At 41.4% G+C, this 14,874-nt stretch overlaps 1 protein-coding gene across 1 annotated transcript in view; it reads left to right on the top strand.

Annotated features, from left to right (window-relative positions):
* The window catches only part of CCND2 (cyclin D2), an 80,924-nt gene that overhangs the window by 43,418 nt on the left and 22,632 nt on the right, over window positions 1-14,874 (top strand). The gene's annotated exons all lie outside the window — the stretch shown is intronic.

Genomic DNA, 14,874 nt, shown 5'->3' with positions numbered 1-14,874 from the left:
TTGTTAGTACAACTCAATTAGTAAAACAATTTACATAAAGATATGCTTCTTTCTTCTAAACGTTTGTTAAGTCGTATTGTTACTTGCATGGCCACCTGGCTTAAAATGTTACTAAACCCACTTCAGTAAAATCTGTTTGTACATGCAGTAAAGCATGCTTGTTATACTCACTGTGGAACCTAAGGGGTTAATCCTCTGCATTGTGTAAAAAGGCTGTTTGATCTTGTCTTCTCTGATCCTCCCATTCTTCTACTGTCCCAAATATATCTGCTGATACTACAGAGCTCTAGAAGTCACTGCACATGCTCACTTTAGTGTGTATTTCTAGAGTTTTTTTTTTCTTTGAGAAGGTGCATGTGATCAGCACAGGGTCAATCAGCACTGTCCAGACAGAGGGTCGGGGGTTATGCAGCCTCATAGGACAGTCAGAGCAGAATGAAAATTCCTCCTGCAAGCTTTAGCCAGTGCTCAGCCAGACACTGATAGAAGCCAGGAGACTGCTATATACTGCTGATGAGAAAAGGTACTTAGCAGTTTATATTTAACTAGAAAAGCTACAATTTCTGACGAAATTGTGTGAAGTGTTCTTGCCTCCACCAGTAGTCTACAACTGGAGTGGGCGACGAAACTGGGTGGAGTGGCTTGAGTAACTGTTGTGTGGTTGGAGTGGCTGGAGTAACTGTGAAAAGGTTGGACTGGGCAGAGTAACTTTATGGAGTGGGCAGAGTAACTGTGTGGAGTGTTTGGAGTGAGTAAAGATAGTAAACATTACACTAACCAATTGATTGATCAAATTTAAAAAGTGAACATGGCAAGTGAGAATCACAAGACCCAGACCTACATTTTGATGCATAGTATGGCTCTGAAATACTAAAAATGAAGGCACAGTCGCAGTTTAGATATTTCCCTTCAAATTTGAGGTGTCTAGAGTGGAGTTTCAATGAATGTCAATGGGAGGCATGAGTTGCAAACAAATGGTCATATTGTGAAAACTATCAGGACTATGGCTTAGCCATAGACATTTTTAGTTGCAGCAGGGATAGCTGAACGTTTTGATATAAGATTTGTGTAGGTGGGCTTGAAAATGAGGGAGTGATGGCAGTTTAGAAATCATGTCCTGATTTTTCAGCTCCCACTCTAGCCTTTGTCAGCTCCCACTCTAGTTTTGAACATTCCGCCATTCATTCCTATGGGACCAATTTCACCACAAAAACGCTGATATTTCGTGAACCATTCGGCGAAACGTTCCACAAAGTAATAGCACACCAATCGGGAACAATCCGCACGTTTCGGTATATTACTGTCTATGTAGTGTAAAAACTGTGGGAGGAGTTAGGGTGGTAAATTTGGCTATAATAATAAGAATATATATGTGAGGTAACAGTAAGTGGTCTTGCCATGCAAGAACACTTAATAAGTGCATTTCTGTGTGCTGTGTGCTGTGTACTGTGGGAGACAAGATATAATGAATACAGGGTCCTGGGTTTACTAACACTTTCACCCAAAGGACTTTTTGTTGATGGAGAAAGTTTTATGGCTCTGTGGAATTGCACTGTGTGCTATGGCTTGTTTGTTGTTCTAAGCATGACACTATTTAGGGCTTAATTCTCTGGTACAGGGTCAGACTGCTATGATTATTCATTTCTAATCACATAAACAATGATATATAAAGAGATGTACCATATAAATTACCTGTTTTTGGTTAGTATTGTTACTTTGATCTAATTCTGCATTCTCATTTGCAGCTCATCAGTGCATGCAAAATTGTGCAGATCATATGCACATTTTTGTGCCACATGCACAGGGCATCCCTTTTCTTTTGAAGAGGCTGCCCTATGCTCACAAACACAGCAAAGTAGCGTATGCACCTTTTTGAGCATCAAGTTTTGCATACTTTTTAACTGCGTGTTTTGCTGCAAGTTTTTTCACGTGAAGAACGTGTCTTTTTCCATGTATCTGGGGTACCATTAACAGTGAATTGCGACACAAGCACAACAGTGATTACCTGCGCCTGCCCTGCACCCAAAGCTGATTGTTTGCAGGTAATTGCTCTGTGAGTGATTGGTCACATCTAGCTGTGGAAATTGTCAGCATCCTATTACTTTGCATGGGGCTTCCACCTGTAGTTAATCTCCGGGAACCCCTGCTGGGTCTCCCTCATGTAATCACTAATGGCCCCATTCGTAAGTATGAAAGAGGCCTTACATACACCTTAGACCTCCACCATTGAATCCCTTTAGATTGGAAATGATGGGGGGGGGGAAATAATAATTCAAATTTTTATATACCATATACCTCCATTAATACATTTGGAAATGCTCCTTTCTTTCAATCTGACCTGGAAAAAAACTGTAATTAGCACCTAAACTCCACAAAGATTCATTTTACTTCAATGTGATTGAAGTATCTAATGTCTAAATTCTAGCCTTCTGTATGACAGTCTAAACCAGCCTTTCTCAACCAGGGTTCCCAGGCACCCTGGGGTGCCTTCAGGCTTCTTCAGGGGTGCCTTGGAAAAATGCCCAAACATTGTACACAAGCCAGCAGGTGGATCAATCCTGGAGCAGTGCAGCACTGTAGCCACACATTCACAGTAAGCTGAATTAGGTAAATGTAACTGGCTGGACCAACAGGTGTTTGTGGGACTTTTCAGTTACAGTAAACTGCAACTGAATATTCATTTATAATTATGTGCTGCAACTGTTTTTTAAATTGGGAATTCCAGCTCTGCAAAGTACTGCAATCAGGTGTCCTTTTATGACACAGAGAATAGCTGCGATTCAACGGATCTCAGCTATTCTCTGGTCATTCTGGTATGACACTCAGGAGATCATGTCAGCCCTTCACTGGAGATCTGTGTTCTCCCTCCAGATTCTCCAGCCCAGAGCTGGAGAATCAGAGGGACCGCAAACTAAGCAGAGATAATTTACCTCTGCTTAGTAAGCTGATCTTTTACTGTAATCTCGCGAGATTATAGTAAAATCAGCCGTTTTCCAGAGTTTGTAGACCGTTCTCCAGCGTTTGGAGACCGTTCTCCCTTCGTTTGGAGAACTGCTTCATAAACGGCATTCACAGGAGAACTGTGTTCTCCGAGAATGCTGGAGAACTGGGCAGCGATCTATTACCGCTAGTTCATAAATGGACACCTCAGTCTAATATATTGTCATGCATCGGGAGGGTAGATGTTTAGGCAGATTGAAGCAGGGAATGAAGAACACTTAGAGGCTTAGGATGTGTTTGTGCCCTTCCATAGTTTTATGAGCAGGTAGATTGACACAGAAAGCTGCAGCAATGAGCTGGTGTGACGATGCTGACAAAGGCATGTAAATCGCAAAAGGAGCTGAACAGAACTACAATTTTTGGTAGATAACAGTTCATGAATATGAGTTCTGCTTTTAAGAATTGTGTTAAGCTGTGTTTCAAAGGGCTCATTTGGTGCCTAGAATATGAAATGTGTTATTTAGAGTTGTTTGCAAAACAAGTGTATTGTTTAATATGGAGACATGATCTGCGTCTACTGGAAATATTATTTACATGTCTTGAAAAGGAAACATTTATATCTAATAATGTCATTGTCACCATAGAAAATCTTTTACCTTTGAAGTTACTGTCTATGGCAGTGATGGCGAATCCGTGGCACGCGTGCCACAGCCGGCACGCCGAGCCTTATCTGTGGGCACGCCAGGAGAATACCGTATTTTTCGCTCCATAAGACGCACTTTTTTTCCCCCAAGTGAAAAAAAAGTGCGTCTTATGGAGCGAATATAGAGCAGCCGGTCCGGTATTTCCACCGCCGCCGTGTCAGAATACCGGCCCGGCCGCTCAGCTCTGCAGTGGGACTGTACCTGTCCCTCTATCCAGCGGCGCGCTGTCTTCCCGGCTTCTGTAGTGTGCGTGACAGCCGGGTCCCAAATGCGTATGCGCAAGAAGCAGTGCTCTTTGTGAATGGTAAGGCGGTACCTGGGACACATGACAGATCCCAGAAGCCACCGGACCAATCACAAAGCGCAGCGCTTCTCGCGCATGCGCACTGGGCATCCGGCTGTCCGACGAGGGCCCACACTACAGAAGCCGGGAAGACAGCGCGCGGCTGGATAAAGGAACAGGTAAGATAAAAAAAAAACTCTGCGGAAGTAAGAGCGGGTACCTGTCAAATTCAGGTACCCGCTCCCCCTCCCTCCCCAGGTCAGCAGTCATCTGTACTGTCCGCAGTCTCTGGTCATCCCTGTGCTTTCCGCAGTCTCTGGTCATCCCTGTGCTGTGTCCGCAGTCTCTGGTCATCTCCTGTACTGTGTCCACAGTCTCTGGTCATCCCTGTACTGTGTCCGCAGTCTCTGGTCATCCCTGTACTGTGTCCGCAGTCTCTGGTCATCCCTGTACTGTGTCCGCAGTCTCTGGTCATCCCTGTACTGTGTCCGCAGTCTCTGGTCATCCCTGTACTGTCCGCAGTCTCTGGTCATCTCCTGTACTGTCCGCAGTCTCTGGTCATCCCTGTACTGTCCGCAGTCTCTGGTCATCCCTGTGCTGTGTCTGCAGTCTCTGGTCATCCCTGTACTGTCCGCAGTCTCTGGTCATCTCCTGTACTGTGTCCGCAGTCTCTGGTCATCTCCTGTACTGTGTCCGCAGTCTCTGGTCATCCCTGTACTGTGTCCGCAGTCTCTGGTCATCTCCTGTACTGTCCGCAGTCTCTGGTCATCCCTGTACTGTCCGCAGTCTCTGGTCATCCCTGTGCTGTGTCCGCAGTCTCTGGTCATCCCTGTACTGTGTCCGCAGTCTCTGGTCATCTCCTGTACTGTGTCCGCAGTCTCTGGTCATCCCTGTACTGTGTCCGCAGTCTCTGGTCATCCCCTGTACTGTGTCTGCAGTCTCTGGTCATCCCTGTACTGTCCGCAGTCTCTGGTCATCCCTGTGCTGTGTCCGCAGTCTCTGGTCATCCCTGTACTGTCCGCAGTCTCTGGTCATCCCTGTACTGTCCGCAGTCTCTGGTCATCCCTGTACTGTTAATTAGTTTGCACTACTGTACGAGTTGTTTTTTCTAAACCAAAAGCTCGATATTCAGGTTTCATTGCAGTGTTGGCACTTTGCAAGAAATAAGTTGGTTTTGGGTTGCAGTTTGGGCACTCGGGCTCAAAAAGGTTCGCCATCACTGGTCTATGGTATTCCCATGACTCTAATGCTCAAGGGCATCTACAAATATTTGAATAGCGGGTCCTGTGTGTGACCACTCCTCCTCAGCATGTCAATGCATAATGTTCTGGATAGGAATAATGATTAAAGCTGAACTCCATCTTTCCCTTTATTTTTGCACTGTTGTACAGGCTTCCTCCCTGTACTGAAATGACTTACTCTGATTTTACTGCACACAGGTCAGGTAGAAAAAAATTATTCAAAATTATTTGAAGGGACAAGCACAAAGATTTTTCCAGATTGTTTGATTTTCGTTTAATCAGTACAGTTTTCGTCCGAAAATACAATACAGTACATTACATCACTTCCGAATTTTTGTTGTACAAGGATTTTTGTAACCTTTGTAACCTCTTCACTTTTGATATGGAGACTAATATGCAATAAAAAAACGGACAATCATTCGTCCAATATTCTCATGGTGTGTAAGGGTTTTTCAGCCCACTTTGTCTTTATTTATAACAGGTACTAATATAGCGCCAACAATTAATGCAGTGCTTTACACACACACACATATTACATTCATATTAGTCCCTGCCCTCAAGGATCTTACAATCTGAGGGTCCTAACTCACATTCATATATTAGGGCCAATTCAGACAGGAGCCAACTAACCTACCAGCATTTCTTTAGAGTGTGGGAGGAAACCCACGCAGACTCCAGGAGAACATACAACCTCCAGGCAGGCAGTGCCATGGCTGGGATTCAAACCAATGACCTGAGTGTTGCCAGGCAGAAGTGCTTACCACTTAGCCAATTGAAGGGCTTGTACTTTAAAAGCCTCATTTTATTTTGGAGTGCTATAGTAATTAGTCTACTGATCACATGACCTCCCCACTCTTTTTGCCTGCTAACTCCTTGATGACCCTTGAACAGTAACCTCTGATTCCCACAATGCAGTTTGTTTACAGTTGCTCCTAATTTTAGATGACCCTTTCTCGCTGAATAGGCAAACAGTTCTTTCAGAAAAGTTCAAATAAATGGAAATGGGCTATTAACTAGCTAGACAAGTGTTTCCTGTTTAAAAAAAAAAAAAGTAATTATTTTGGTGACATAGAAACCGTGTCAGGAATGTCACATGGAGGTTTTAACCAATGGTGAGAATGTTTTACTGTAAACCTTAGGTATTTTTTGTACACCTACACTGTTTCAAGATCTGTACTCATTATTCATTCTCAGATTGCTGTAGACAGCTACACCCTTGAGGTCATGAATGGGGAAATTGAGAAAAATTTGTTTAGAAACTATTGATTCAGAAAAAGAAAAGGCTAACCAGCTATTGAGAACAAGATGATTCATTTTCTGGACATTCCCTGTAGATTAGTGTGCATCCTGTGAGCAAAACATGAAAAACGGACCTAGTATAAACACAGCTTTTACACAACTCCTTCCCGCTGACAGTACACATGAAAGTGGGTCTTTATCCGCGAGTCCGCATATATGCGTATCTTTCTTTGTATTTGGAGCGCGTCGCACAGTGCACTCCCAGCACAGAGCTCAGGCTCATGCCAAGAGCCCCAGGTCTTGTACTAACGATTGGGAACCGGGCCTCCCAGTACCAGTCACCTGATCGCTGTGATAGCCTCTCATTGGCTATCACAGTAATCAGCCACTATGCAGCCCACTCATGTATTTTCATTCTTTTATGGAGATTGTAAAAGTGTGTAAAATACAATAATAATAATTTTTTTTTAAATCGCAGAAAAAAATTGCTAGATCGAGGTTTGATCCAGGCCCTACTATGGGTACATAAAACAAATAATATACACATATATTATATCTCTGTGATCGACAGGAACAGGAGAATTAATTTTAGGTTGTTCTTTGCTGGTAAGTTATGGTAATAGCAAGTAATATACAGCTACATTTTTTTTAAAAGGTTGTTTTTACTATTTTGGGCTAGTTCTCTATACAGTGAGTTGAAAAAGTATTCATAACCCTTAAAATTTTCCACTTTTTGTCATGTTACAGCTAAAAACGTAACTGTTTTTTTGTGATAGACCTTCACATAATTGTGAAGTGGAAGGAAAATGATAAATGGTTTTCAAAATGTATTACAAATAAATATCTGAAAAGTGTGGTGTGCATTTGTATTCAGCCCCCTTTATTCTGATGCCCCTAACTGAAATCTAGTGGAACCAAATGCCTTCAGAAGTCACCTAATTAGTAAATAGAGTCTACCTGTGTGTAATTTAATCTCAGTATACATACAGCTGTTTTGTGAAGCACTCAGAGGTTTGTTAGTGAGCAAACAGCATCATGAAGGCCAAGGAACACACCAAACAGGTCAGGGATAAAGTTGTGGAGAGGTTTAAAGCAAGGTTATACAAAGAAATTCCAAGCTTTGAACAACTGCAAACCTACCAAGTATTTTTTTTTTTTGCCATCTGGTCCCATTGGGGAAATTTCCCTGTACTTCCTGTCCCATAGCCACAGAATGAAAGAAAATCTCTTCATAGTGAGGGAAATCCAGGTCACCAGGTTTCCACGGTTCTACTCTTTTGACCACTCAAATTTTGAGATTAACTTTCAGTTTCACTTTCAATGATAATACGAGGGGCTTTCAAGTCAAACCAGGACTTTTGAGTTTATATAAGAACAACACTGTTGTCTGCCACCTTGATTAATGGTGTCTGAACTGGCCTGCGACATGTGCGTGCTCCACGTATCAGTAATAGGACACACTTGTCACTTACTACTATGTGTAGTACCACTATGCTTGCATCCCTTTTTATACCTGTAAAATTAAAAATCCTGCTTTGACTTGAACACCCTTCGTAGCAAACAGGACAAATAGAGAGGGTGAATCTCCCCAACAGGGACACAGGCAGCTATAAAAACCTGATAGGTATTCTAATCCCCCTCCACACTATCACAAAGTTTTGCCTTCAGTTTTACTTTAATGGTCCAGTCCCTAGGGCAGTAAGATATAGAAGAATGCACCATGCTTAATCCATATCCTGTGACATTTCGTTATATTTTGTTATTTAGTTTTCTTCCGGGAGAATTGAGGGCAGTCAGAAGACAAGAACCATGAAACCAGCTCTCTATTCCTTTGTTTGTCCATGTGCACAGTTGGTACTCATGATTGCAGCCATATACAATTTACACAGGATCTTTCTGGCTGTGCATATACATAGAGAGTGCATCGAAGGTTAGGTCGAGTTGTATTTTGGTACAAAAATTTTGCTAGGAAATACATTTTACTGCAAGGCTGATGGATATATGAGGCAGATCAAATATATTTAGGAAAGGTGGCCTATGGTAAAGGACACACTAAAAAATTAGTTAATAAAAGCATTTTCAATTTTCGAATAAAGATAGCCCTGTAGAACACCAATGCTAGCCACACAGATTCAGCATGCTGAACAAGCGGAATCAGTGGATCCCTCCTTACACACTAAACAGCATGGATGGTGGAATCTCCCATCAGCTAATGTATATTGATAGAGGCACCCTCGCAGCTGTCAGAACACCAGCACAGTAACTGCATCTGATTGACTGCAGTCACTGTTTATCTGGGATTGTTATCACAACTCCCAATAGCTGACTCATATTGCCTCCTATAACAAGTATTTTTTAAAGCTGACTGCTGGTCAGCTTTAAAAAAATAATTTGAGTGGTCCCCTCTTCCTATATATAAATATATATATATATATACAAAATATTATGCTTATTTAGTCCAGGGAATTTATTAGAGGAATTCTTACCTCACTCCAAGGTCCCAGCACCTAAAATGCACTGATGTGAATAGACAGTCAGGGCTGCATTTCCTAAACTGTTAGAATGGAACTATGCATACCTCTACTGCAGCACTACGGTGTGCCAGAGCTCCCTCACCGACCTCTAATATCTTCGGTCAGTCTTCTTCTGGGATCTGATCTTTGAGAGTTTTGATTGGCTGGGTAAAGATGGTGTCCCCTTCAGACCAGTGTGTTCACTTTTCTCAACAGAGGCTAAAATTGTATTTTAAATAGTATGTCTCTTCTGCAGTAAAAAAAAAAGCCTGTTTGCAATTTTTTAAATTAAAGTTCCACTTTAAGTACTAACATAAAACTGGCTCTACTATAAGAAGGTGTAGCTAATCAAATAACGCATCTCAGATAAATTTTTTTGTGTGCCGGCATTACTTCTCAGAAAATTTAGCAGGAAGCAGATTACGTCTTCATGGCGGCAGAAACTGGAATAAGGAGAGGTTTCGGAAACAAACACAGCAAATAGATCCACACTAAACTTTATCTCCGCAGTCAAGGGCTGCAAGATGTTAAATTTTGATCATTCTTGGAATGGGCTGAATTTTTAATTGGCAAAATGTCTGTATTCCTTTTTTGAATACTGTGTCTGTCACAGGACTGTGAAGACAGCGCAGTTCATATGAGGTAAAATGCCTATATTGGTATGACCGAGACTGGCAGTTAATGAAGGATTGTCGCTCGCCTGGCTTGTGTTATCGCAGTTCTGCTGATTTTTGAAAAGTCCTTCAGTTTCCAAATTCTGTTTGGTGTTGGTAAATACTGTAGATGCCCAAATTTATGGTGCGGTATTATAGGTGGGTGCCCCGGTGAACAGATTAGAGAATTTGTACAGGATACTGAAAAAACTTTTGTCTGTTTCTTGGTGAAATACTGGAGGTCCTTCCCATCTGAGTCACCCCATTCTGGAGAAATTGACTCTTGAGAACAGAGAACCTTAAAGAGACCCTGTCCATTGTCCCTGTCAAATTGTCCATTTCAGCAAAAATCTTCCCATAAAGTTAAAATGTGCATTTACCATATTCTATTTATGTTATTACCTGAAAAGCCGCCCTTGTATAGATATCCAAATGGCCTGAGATTTCTGCTGGGTGCCACCATCTTGGATGTATTTCAGCAATCCTGCCAGTCACTCAGTTGATACTCTATAGTATTCTCTATTGCTCTTCCCCTGGCTTCTTTTGATTTTTATTGTTTGTTGATAGTGATTTTTTTTTAGTGGTAAACCCTTTTTTTTTTATTTGCAAGGTTTCACTTGAAAAAGTGGGCTTTTGTTTCCATGATGGTTGTTTGGGGGTTTTCCTTTCTTTTGTGGGATTTATTTTTATTCTATGTTGGGGTGCTCAAATCTTAGTATCATTTTTGCTGTCAATTTGTTCCGTTAGCCTTTTATTTGCAGCACACTGCTGCATCTTTTTAAAGAAAAAACCCCCACAAAACTAAGAGCAAAATCATTGTACATCAAAATCACCTTACACTGTCGCCCATATTCACTGCACCCCACCCCCTTATCCTTATAGGTAATATAAAAGTTAGGCATACACTGTTTAGGCCTGTTATACCTGATTAAAATTGACCTCATACTGGCTAATTTAACAATAATGTAACAAAGACGGCATTTGACAAGTAACAAAGCATTCCAATGTGAAATACATTCACATATGATCACATTATGTTAGGTGTCCAGTAACATGAAAAAGGTGCTCTGCACCAATTGTGGTAATGAACTTGGTTATGAGTAAGACATAAAGCGACTTAAAGTGAACTAATATTCGCACACTCATGGGTTTGGTATGCGCTGGAGGGAAACATTTGCATATTAAGTATCCTAAATTTTGTAGCAAAACCCCAGCCAGTGCTCTTTGTCTCTAGTAAATTTCGGCCTAGCCTTGCTAATTAAAATTTTCGTGATGCTGTCCAGTTTTAAACTGCTGGGTCAACAGTGGTCTAGCGGCAGGATGGCTTTGCAGCAAGAACTGGGACAAACCCACCACCTTTACAAAATGTCTAAATGTTAAGGGACAAGGGCCTTTTCTCCACTTCAGCTGATCCAAGAAGGAAGTGGGGGTCATATGGGGGGAGCACCTTTTTGTAATGGCTGACCAGATATCTGATCCCTCCCAGGGGAGTGAGTACAGGGTACACAAGTATGCTTTACTCTTTTCCACAAAATGTTTAAAGTATATAAACATAGTGAAAAATACTTTAATACTTTAATTAAAACACAGACATATGCCTACCTGCTTTTAAGATGTACTCCACATCAATCACATTGTTGAGTGGTGTAAACCCAGCAACTGTCACAATGACCCACCCACAGATCTGTACATGGTGCATTCCCATCACTAAATGACAAATTCCTGGCTGCAGTAAAGTAAACTTACACCAGGGCATTCTGGGTCAATTTGGTCAAATATATGCTGATATCACAGAGATTGTTCTGAAAATAGTACTGTTCTGTAACACTGCTCTTGGCATTAAGGCATTCCTCCAAGCATGTTATTTAAAGTATTTGTGTATTTTAATGTTGCCCTTGAAGTCGGATGAAAACACCCTCGCCCACACTGTATAGTACTGCATTGGTACATGTCCCCCATGGCAGCGCCCAGCTCCGCATTCTCCTTTCTTTATTATTACTAACACCTTACCTTGCCTTGAAAATGGCTTGAGTTTCACAAACTTTATGCTGGATTTGATAGTTTCCCTGGGAACCGAACCCCGCAAATTTGCTCATCCCTATTTGTGATGTAATTAAAGTAGGTGTAACTATACTGTATGTACATGAACTATAGCATTTCTCTGTAAAAATAATTCAGCAGCCAACCAGTAGGTCTTGTGTCTCACAACCAGTAAAATACCTGTGTTGCTTGTTGCTGCTGTCAAATGTTTAAGTTTATAAAATAGTAGGCAGAACCTGATTGGTTGTTGCCTGATATGCACGTTGCATTATTACATTTCCCGGCTTTGAATTTTAACGTTCTTGTCATTTATTTTGAAGAATTAATTTTTAAATATATGTCAATTCCACCAGCCCCATAACGATAGGTGTTACCTCTGGGGCTGGGGACAAAGCCTGCAGGAGTCTGCTGTTCGTTTTTGTTGTAAAATAAATGCATATTTTTTTTCTATTGTGGATGCATTTAATAAACTTTTGCAAAACACGGACTATGCCTTTAAGTAACATCTGTCATTTGCAAAAATGAAATATTACTGCATGGGGGGGTCCCCAACTTCTGGAAATTCTGGCTTTTTGCACAGGCCGCTGTATTACGTTTTTTTTTATTTTTCTTCAAGAAGTACAGCCACAGAGCGATCAGTGTGTGGGCCGTGTCTTCCTGTCAGTGACTCATTAAAAAATGGACAAGTTAAGGTTACAGTCAGCATTAAGCTGAGTGATCAACTGCCTAGCACTTAACTCCTGACTTGCTAGCAAAGAGAGAAGGTTATGTGATCGAGGAATCAGCTGTAAGACAGGGCTTTGGGCCTACCTCACCTATTTCTCCTTGCCAAGCCAGAGCCTATCAGGCTTCACATGCAGAGCTGTATTTATGTTGCTCAGCAGGCTTTATTTTGTTGGAACACAACAGCATTCTGTATTACTGACTCATAGGATTCTTAAATAAAGTCAGCTGCAGATCTTTCAAGAGACTCCTTTCCGTTCTCCAAGAAAATAAGAAAAGAGCAGCCAGATTAACTGTGTCATTGCCTGGCTCTGATGCAGAATCTCTGCCATTAGTCAACAGAAAAAAGGAAGTTACTTAATAAATAGCATCTCCTGCTGGCAGTATTTACAGTATTTTGTCTTTGGTTGTTCTGAAAGAGCAATGCTGTGAATGCTGAATGTCACTGCCTACATGTTAAAATGGCATGCTGAGATTTGCAGTGCCCCTGCAGGTTTCCAGTACAATTTATTTTATATCACTTAATGTCGGTCTACTCACAACATATATATAAAGTGAACCTGTGGCCAGACTGATCATTCAATAATAATGTATTCTTGAGCAATAAATGAGCTTTAAGACAAGCCCTCACTTACCTCTGTAGCTGCAGGAACTGTGGAGAAATTAATCTTCAAAGATCACAGCAGAAGCACTGAAGTAATCCAAATAGTTTTTTTCAACAGCTTAGCTCCCCCTGCTTTCTTTTTTCCAGTGTTTTGGCTCTGTGCCCTATTCTACCACAGCACATATGCATTGACACGTACTGATAGGATGCATTTTTGCCTGTCTTGCAATGCATTTTTCACGTGTGTTGCATTTTGTTTTTAATTGTTCTCTTTTCTGTAACATAAGCTGAAGTATATGCAATAAGACGTTGCCTGCCTCATTTTATTCAGTGCACACCAATGCTGAACAATAGAAAAGAAGGTTTTGCACCTTGTCCATGTATTAGTAGTGCAATGAACAATTCAGCCCAACACATGTTGTGTGAATGTGCACTTTGTATTTGGATTAAAGAATAAAAGGTTGTAAGGCTGCTGAATCGCTGCTGGGGAAGGAAGAGGAGCAGGGGGAATCAAGTTGTTAAAACAGCTTCGACAACTTTGATGATGCATTGCTCAACAGTGTCTGCAGCTACAGCGGTCAGTGTAAGTATGTTTTAAAGCTCATTTACAACTTTTTACGAACATACAACTATTTGGATAGTTCTTTCATGTCTATGAACACATCCACCACCTTACTGTCTTCTTTGAAGAACCAGAGACAACAGTAATAAAACATTTACAGTTCCACCAGCTCAATTATTTGACATCTGAAGTTTGATATTAGGCTTGTAGTGGAAGTTGTGGCTTCATAAGCCAATGTGTAGTTGAGAGAGGTGCTTAGGTAGACATGGTAGAGGATGAGAGCTCAAGGTACACGTTTGTGGATTTGGTAATATTTATTGGAAGTCCAAAGAGCTGCAAGAGGCGGAGTGATGGCACATTGTTTGCTGGGTGTGTAAATATTTTCTGCCAACTTTATCCTCTGGGGACATGAAGTAAACCAAGGAAGGCCAGATCACAAAAGTACGAGAAATACCTCTACACATATTTTGGCAGATAAAACAAGACTACTTATGAGTTTCATCTGTGTATTTGGCCAGAGTTACACTTTAAGCCCAAACTCGTTCTGTATGTGCTCTTCTTCCTTGCTGGTGTCAGGTCGTATTTTGTATGCAAGGAAACAGCAGACAGAATAGCCCGGAGAGAGAGAAAGGGATAATGAGATAGTTTCCTAAGTTATTTTTGCCTGCTTTGGCAGCTGCTGCAAGTTCATTCAGCTTTTTGTTCCCCAGTGAGTGTTTTGCGTGTGTGGTTACAATGGGGTGATGCAGATACACTGCAGGCTGATGCTAGAGTTCCGTTGTCCCATTCATAAGTCTAGAGAAGGGTGCAGTGCTTGTGAGAGAGCCAACTAGCAGAGGAAGTAAAGGGCCCCATCTAATGAGCGTCAGTATACATACTTTTGTTTCCGCCCCATGATCTACTAGCAAGCTACAATCATCGGGTTTGATGCTTGTCCCTATGACAAGCACAGCAGATGCCTTCTCTCTTAACAGACAAAGAGCATTTATTGCCGGCTACAGAGATTTGTATCAAGATAAATTTAGTTTATTTTTAGCATAATTAGCTTTTTGGCAAAGGCTAAATACAGGGCCCCAGATGGCTCAGTTCAAGAAAGCGGAGTGTTGAATTCATCAACTCCAAAAAAAAAATGCATTCAGACTTACAGGCCCAAAAAGCCTCGCTTTTCATAAATATAAATATCTGAAGCACATATACATATAAACAAGGCTCCTTGGAACTGGATTTTGCTAAGAAGTCTATATATAAACACAGGGCACACATCATTCACTCATATATCATGCAAATAATCCAAAAGCACACAAAAGGCAAATTATATATAACACACAGCCCAGCCCGGGACAGATCCAAACAGCCTGCTAGCTGGAATGTC

Source organism: Staurois parvus, unplaced genomic scaffold, assembly GCF_062004578.1.
Source record: "Staurois parvus isolate SC_StPar_1 unplaced genomic scaffold, SC_StPar_1.0 ptg000225l, whole genome shotgun sequence".
Lineage (NCBI taxonomy): Eukaryota > Metazoa > Chordata > Amphibia > Anura > Ranidae > Staurois > Staurois parvus.
This window is presented reverse-complemented; position numbering and strand designations above follow the sequence as displayed.